The following is an 8,273-nucleotide window of genomic DNA, read 5'->3' as shown; positions in this document are numbered from 1 at the left end:
CCTGAAGATGTTTGGGAAAACTGCATTTGGCTGTGGAACTTTCCAGTCAGATCTTGGAGTGGAAGCAGAGATTCTCTTTAAAGTCAGCTTACAGAGAGGAGGTGCAGCGGCTAATGAACTGGTGCAGAGCCAACAACCTGTCTCTTAATGTGTACAAAACAAAAGAGATGGTTGTAGACTTCAGGAGGGCACGGAGCGACCAGTCCCCGCTGAACATTGACGGCTCTTCGGTAGAGATCATAAACAGCACCAAATTTCTAAATGTCCACCTGACGGAGAATTTCACCTGGTCCCTCAACACCAGTTCTATAGCAAAGAAAGCTCAGCAGCATCTTGACTTTTTGTGAAGGCTGAGAAAAGTCCATCTCCCACCCCCCATCCTCATCACATTCTACAGGGGTTGTATTGAAAGCATCCTGAGCAACTGCATCACTGCCTTGTTCAGAAATTGCACCATCTCAGATCGCAATACCCTGCAGCGGATAGTGAGGTCAGCTGAGAAGATCGCCGGGGTCTCTCTTCCTGCCATCACGGACATTTACACTACATGCTGCATCGGCAAAGGAAACAGCATTATGAAGGACCCCATGCACCCCTCATACAATCTCTTCTCCCTCCTGCCGTCTGGGAAAAGGCTCCGAAGCGTTCGGGCTCTCCCGACCAGACTATGTAACAGTTTCTTCCCCCAAGCTATCAGACTCCTCAGTACCCGAAGCCTGGACTGATACCTTGCCCTACTGTCCTGTTTATTATATATTGTAATGCCTGCACTGTTTTTGTGCACTTTTTGCAGTCCTGTGTAGGTCTGTAGTCTAGAGCAGCTTTCTCTGTTTTTTTTTATTGCGTAGTTCAGTCTAGTTTTTTGTACCGTGTCATGTAACACCATGGTCCTGAAAAACGTTGTCTCATTTTTACTATGCACTGTACCAGCAGTTATGGTCAAAATGACAATAAAAGTTGACTTGACTTGACTTGACTTGAAAAGAAAGAACAGCAGTAAATGAGTGTAACGTTCTCCAAGATTGTTTCATGGAAGGAATGTACTTCCTTCCATTAAGTCAATTTCAAAATTCAAAGTTAAATTATTATTATTATTTAAGACACAGGAGTAAACTTAGGCCATTCAGCCTACTGAACCAAGGATCTGTTGTTTGTCATGTATATCAATGATCTGGATGATAATACAGTAAAATGGATCAGCAAATTTGCGGATCACACCAAGATTGTTGGTGCAGTGGATAGTAAGGAAGACTAGCTATCAAAACTTGCAGTGGAATCTGGACCAGCTGGAAAAAAGGGCTGAAACATGGCAGATGGAATTTACTGCAGAAAGTATGAGGTGTTGCACTTTGGGACGACTATTCAGGGTGGGTCTTACACAATCAGCATTAGGGCACTGAGCAGTGCAGTAAAACAGAGGGATGTGGGAATACTGTTCCATAATTCCTTGAATATAGCACCAGAGGTAGAAAGAAAGCTTTTGGCACATTGCTCTTCATAAATCAATGCACTGAGTACAGGAGTTGGAATGTTATGTTGAAATTGTATAAGATGTTGGTGAAGCCTAATTTAGATTATTATGTGCAGCTTTGGTCACCTATTAACAGTAAAGATGTAAATGAGATTGAAAGAGTGCAGAGGAAATTTATAAGGATATGGCTGGGTCTTGAGGACCGGTGTTACAGGGAAAGGTTGAATCGTTAGGAGTTCATTCCTTCAAATGTGGAAAACTGAGAGGACATTTGATAGAGTTATACAAAAGCGAGAGAATTATGGATAGGATAAATGCAAGTAAGCTTTTTCCACTGAGGTAGGGTGAAACTATGACATGGGTTAAGGGTGAAAGGTTAAATGTTTAAGGGGAACTTGAGGGGGAACTTCTTCACTGAGAAGCTGGTGAGAGTGTGGAATGAGTTGCAAGTGGATGTGGTGGATTTAAACATTTAGGATTCTCCTTTACATTGTCTGCTGGAGCAACTTCCTGCCTTCTTTTAGCTTTCCTGATTTCTTTCTTGTGTTCTCTTGCATTTTCTATTACTCCATAAGCACCTCATTTGTTCCTACCTGCCTATACCTGCTATGCACCTCCTTTTTTTCTCTTAACTAGGACCTCAATAACTCTTGATCTCATGCTATCTCTTAATACCTCTACACTTGTTATCTTTACCTTTGATTCTGACAGGCACATACAAGCTTTGTACTCAAGATTTTGCTTTTGAAGTCTTCCCGCTTACCAAGCACACCTTTGCCAGGGAACAGCCTGTCCCAATCCACACTTGCTAGAACATGTTTGGTCCAGTTAATATTGCCCTATCTTCAATTTAGAATCTCAACCTGCAGACCAAACCTATACTTTTGCATTTTCACTTTGATGCTAATGGCATGTGATCACTAAATGCAAAGTGTTCCCCGACACAACTTTCCGTCACCTGCCCTGTCTCATTCCCTAACAGCAGATCCAGCATCGCATGCTCTCTCATTGGGTCTTCTACATACTGATGAAGGAAACTTTCCTGAATACATTTGACAAACTCTATCCCATCTAGTTCTCTTAGAGTCTGAGATACCCAGTCAATACGTGGAAAGAAAAAATCACCTACTATAACAACCTTATGTTTGTTGCAGCAGTCTGTGATCTCTTTACAAATTTATTCCTCTAAATCCCTAGGATTGTTGGGTGGTCTGTAATATAACCTCATTAACATGGTTAGACCTTTCTTAGTTCTCAGTTCCACCCATAATGCCTCACTAGATGAGAGCTCTAGTCTGTCCTGACAGAGAACTGCCATGACATTTTCCCTGGCTAGCAACGCCACCCCTCTTCCTTTAATCCCTGCCGCTCTGTCACATCTAAAACAACAGAACCCCGGAATATTGAACTGCCAGTCCTGCCCCTCCTGCAGCCAAGTCTCACTAATGGCTACAGTGGCTCAGGGCATGGATCTAGGTGTTGATCCATGCCCTGAGATCATCTGCCTTTTTTTCCTATGATACTTCATGCAATGAAATATATGCAGCTCAGGACACTAGTTGCACCATGCTCAACCTTTTGATTCCTGACTTTCTCTGAGGTCTTACTAACATCTGCCTCCACAACCTCTCCACTAATTGTTCTGGCACTCTGGTTTCCATCCCCCTGCAACTCTAGTTTAAACCCCACCATGCAGCATTAACAAACCCTCCTGCTAGTATATTAGTCCCCTGACAGTTTAGGTGCAAACTGTCCCTTCTGTAAGGACACCGCCTTCTCTGTAAGAGAGCCCAATGATCCAAAAATTTATGCCCTCCCTTCTACACCAACTCCTTAGCCACATGTTAAACTGTATAATCCTCCTATCTGGTGTCACTAGCACGTGACAGAAGTAGCAATCCTGAGATCACAAACCAGTAGGTCTTGCCCTTTACTTTAGCAACTAACTCCCTGAATACCCTGTGCAGAACCTCATCATTCATCCTACCCATGTCATCGGTACCTACAGGGACCATGATCTCTGGCTGTTCACCCTCCATTTTGAGAATGTCGAGGACTCGATCCGAGATGTCCTAGACCCTGGCACCCAGGAGGCAACATACCATCAGGGAATCTTGTTCTCACCCACAGAACCTCCATTCTGTTCCCCTATGTAACGAATCCCCTATCATCACAACATGCCTCTTCTCCTCCCTTCCCTTCTGAGTCACAGAGACAGATTTAATGGAGAGACCTGACCACTGTGACTTTAGTCTGCTAGCTCCCCCACCTCCCCTTAAGGTATCCAGAGTGATATCCCTTTGTTGAGGGTGAGGAGGATGGCCACAGGGTTACTCTGCATTGGCTCCTTAACCCCTTTCCCCTTCTTGACTGCCACCCGGTTTCCTATGTCCTAAGCTTGTGTGTAACTTCCTCTCTATATGTCCTACCCATCACTCCTTCTGCCTCCTGAATGATCCAGTGTTCATCCAGTTCCAACTCCTTAACATGGATTTTTAGAAGCTGCAGCTGAATGCATTTCTCGCAATTGTAGTCGTCAAGGACACCGGAGATCTTTCTGCCTTCTCACGTCCCACAAGAGGAGCATTCAACTATCCTGCCTGGCATCTCTGCTCTAAAGTGCTAAGTGCTTCCAAGAATCTTTCTTTGGTCATATCCCACATATCTAACATTATGCCTTTCAGAATTCAACAGGTTTCAATGAATCCCCCTCTTACTGAAATACATACGTGTCCATTTATTTATCTATCTATCTATTTATCAGTTAGAGTGTAGAACAGCCCCCTCCAGCCCAATGAACCGCACTGCCCAGCAACCAACCTATTTAACCCTAGCCTAATGACAGGACAATTCACAATAATAACTGGACGATGGGAGGAAACCAGAGCACCCAGAGGAAGCCCATGCAGTTCATGGGGAGGACTTACAAACTCCTTACTGTTGTCCTGGAATTGAACTTGGAACTCTGGAATGTCCTGGGCTGTAATAATGTCACACTATGATACTGTGGCACCCTTCTCAACTCCAGTGACTACAGATCCAGAGCCATCAACCGCTCTTCATGTGTTACCCTTTCATTCCTGGAATCATTCTCATGAACTACCTCTGGACCGTCTCCAAAGCCAGCACATCTTTTCTTAGATACGGGGCCCAAAACTGTTGACAGTACTTTGTGTGATCTCATCAATGCCTTATAAAGCCTCAAGCATTACATCCTTTTTCTTATTTTCCAGTCCTCTTGAAATGAATGCTAAAATTGCATTTGCCTTCCTTATGACTGACTCAACCAGCAAGTTAACCTTTTGGGAATCCTGCACAAGGACTCCACAGTCTCTTTGCACCTCTGATTTTTGAATTTTCTCTGCATTTAGAAAATAGTCTATATCTTTATTCCTTCTACCAAAATGCATGACCATACAACTCCCTACACTATATTCAATCTGCCACCTCTTTGCCGATTCTCCCAATCTGTTTAAGTCCTTCTGCTGACTCCCTGGTTCCTCAACATTACCAGCCCTCCACCTAGCTATTGTCCACAAAAGCCATCAATTTCATCATCCAAATCACTGACATATAACATGAAAAGAAGCAGTTCCAACAATGACCTCTATGGAACACTAGTCACGGGCAACCAACTTGAAAAGGGCCCCTTTATTCCCACTGTTTATCTCCTGCCAGTCAGCTAATCTTCTATCCATGCTAGCATCTTTCCTGTAATACCATGGGCTCTTATCGTGGGAGGGAGGGGGGGGGGGTAGTTTGAGGTTCTAACATTTAACTGTAATTTATTCTTTGGTGCACTCCTCTGTTTTTGTGGATGGTTGTGAAGAAAAAACATTTCAGGATGTATATTGTATACATTTCTCTGACATTAAATTCTACCTTTGAACCTATCTTGTTAAGCAGTCTCATGTGTGGCACCTTGCTAAAGGTCTTCTGAATTTCCAAGTAAACAACATCCACTGGCTTTCCTTTGTCTATCCTGCTTGTTTTCTCTTGAAAGATTTCCAATTGATTTATTAGGCAAGATTTCCCCTCAGGGAAACCATGCTGACTGTGGCTTATTTTATCATGTACCTCCAAGTACCCTAAATTCACATCCTTAATAATGGACCCCATTATCTTCCCATCCACTGATGTCAGGATAACTAACCCTATAATTTCCTTTCTTCTGCCTCCCCCCATTTTTAAAGAGTGGAGCTGTATTTGCAATTTTACAGTCCTCCAAAACCAAGACAGAATCTAGTGATTTTTGAAAGACCATTACAAATGCCTCTGCAATCTCTTCAGTTACCTCTTTCAGAACCCTGGGGTGTAGTCTGTCCAGTCCAGGTGACGCAACCACCTTCAGACCTTGCAGCTTCCAAAGCATTTTCTCCTTAGTAATAGCAACTACAGTTCTGCCACTCTCGAACTTCTGGCACAAAATACATCTGCCATTCTTTTGTTCCACATTATGACTTCTCCAGCATCATTTTCAGCACTCTGATATCCACTCTTACCTCTCTTTTACTCTACATATCTGAAAAATAAATCTGTGTTTTTTATATTATTAGCTAGCTTGCCTTCATATATAGTCTTCTCTCTTTGTAGCTTTTTAGTTGCCTTCAGTTGATTCTTACAAGCTTCCCATTTGTCTACCTTCTTATTAATTTTTGCTATATTATATGCCCTCTCTTTTGATTTTATGCTGTCTGTGACTTTCCCTGTCAGCCATACTGTTCAGAATACTTTTTCATCTGTGAACTGTGTCTATCCTACACCTTCAGAATTGCGCCAGAAACTCCAGCCATCACTTTTCTACTGGTGTCCCTGATAGTGACTCTTCCAATCAACTTTGGGCAGCCCCTCTCTCATGCCTCTGTCAATCCCTTTACTCCACTAATACATCTGACGTTGGTTTCTCCTTCTCAAGCTTCAGGATGAATTCTATTATATTATGATCACTTCCTCCTAAGGGTTCCTCTACCTTCAGCTCCCTAATCAAATCTGGTTCATTATGCAACACCCAACCCAGAACAGCCTCTCCTCTAGTGGGCTCAATCACAAGTTGCTCTAAAATGCCATCTTGTCAGCATTCTACAAATTCCATCTCTTGGGATCAGGCACCAACCTAATTTTCCCAATCTATTTGAAGATTGAAATTTCTCTGACTAATTGTAATGTTGCCCTTTTTACATGCCTTTTTTACCTCCCATTGTAATTTGTATCCCATATTGTGGCTACTGTGTATAACACAGGGTCTTTATATCCTTGCAGTTTCTTAACTCTACCCACAAGAATTCTACATCCTATGATCACCCGGATTTGGTTTTATTTTTTACCAACAAGCCCCTTTGCTTCCCTTTGATACTATGTGTATTCTTGGATGTCAAGCTCCCAACTATGATCTTCTTTCATGAAAAGACTCAGTGATGCCCACAATGTCACACCTGCCAATCACTAAATGCGCTACATCTACATTTTTCCATATACTGCATGCATTCAAATATAACACTTGCAGTCCTGTATTCATCGCCCTTTTCTACTTCGCTCCCATTACACTTCAACTCATCCCACTGACTTTAGTTTTGTAGTCATCTACCATCTCCTCACTATATACTGAGTTTTCTTGAAAATCAGCAGCCCTAACCCTGCACTTCCGATCCCCCTGCCAATATCATTGAAAGCCTCTCCAACAGATCAAGCAAACCTGTCCACAAGGATATTGGACCCCCTTGAGTTCAGGTATAACCTATCCTTTTTGTACAGATCGTATGTTCCCCAGAAGAGATCCCAATGATCCAGAAATATGAAACCCTGCTCCTTGCACCAATTCCTCAGCCACACATTCATCTGCCAAATCTTCTTATTTCACCCTCACTGGGGTGTGGCACAGGCAGCAATTCAGAGATTTCTATGTTTCAGCTTTCTACCTAACTCCCTATATTCTGTCTTCAGAACCTCCTCCCATTTCCTCCCTATGCAACTGATACCAATATGTAGCTCCATGTCTGACTGCTTACTCTTTCCCCCTTTAAAATGCTGTGGAACTGATTCGAGACATCCCTGACGCTGGCACCTGGGAGGCAACGTATCATCTGGGTGTCTCTTGGATGTTGACAGAATCTCCTCTCTTCTCCTCTCACTGTGGACTCCCCTATCATTACTGCACTTCTCTTCTCCTCACTGCCCTTCTGAGCCACAGAGCCTGACTCAATGCCAGTGATTTGACCACTGTGGATGTCCTCTGCTAGGACATCCCCCCAACAGTATTCAAAGTGGTATACTTACTGTTGAGCATAATGATCACAAAGGTACTCTGAAATAGCTGCCTACACTCTTTCACCCTCTTGAGAGTCACCCAGTTTGCTGTGTCCTGCACCTTGGGTGTAACTCCCTCACTGTATGTCCTGTCAATCAACTCCCCAGCCTCCTGAATGATCCGGAGTTCAAATCCTCTTCCAGTTCCAATTCCTTAACACTGTCTGAAAGAAGCTGCAGTTGGATGTACGTGTAAAGTATAGTCATCAGGGTGGTATCCCCGCCTCCCTAAAAGTGGAGCATTTCTGCCTGGCATTGCCACTGCTCTAACTGTTCAATAAGAAAGAAAAACAAAATGAAAAAAAATCTACCTACAGGTTTTGCACTGTCTGCTGAATACACTATGAGCCAAAGCTTGAGATCTCCACTCACACTAGTTCACTCCCGCAATGGCCGTTGCCAATGCTGAACTGTGTCCAATCCAACATCTCCTTGTCACCATAAACTACCGTGAGATTCATTTTCTTGTGGGCATTTACATTAAATACAAAGAAACACA

This window comes from Hemitrygon akajei, chromosome 12, assembly GCF_048418815.1.
Source record: "Hemitrygon akajei chromosome 12, sHemAka1.3, whole genome shotgun sequence".
Lineage (NCBI taxonomy): Eukaryota > Metazoa > Chordata > Chondrichthyes > Myliobatiformes > Dasyatidae > Hemitrygon > Hemitrygon akajei.
The sequence above is the reverse complement of the archived record's forward strand: the minus strand, read 5'-3'. Positions refer to the sequence as shown.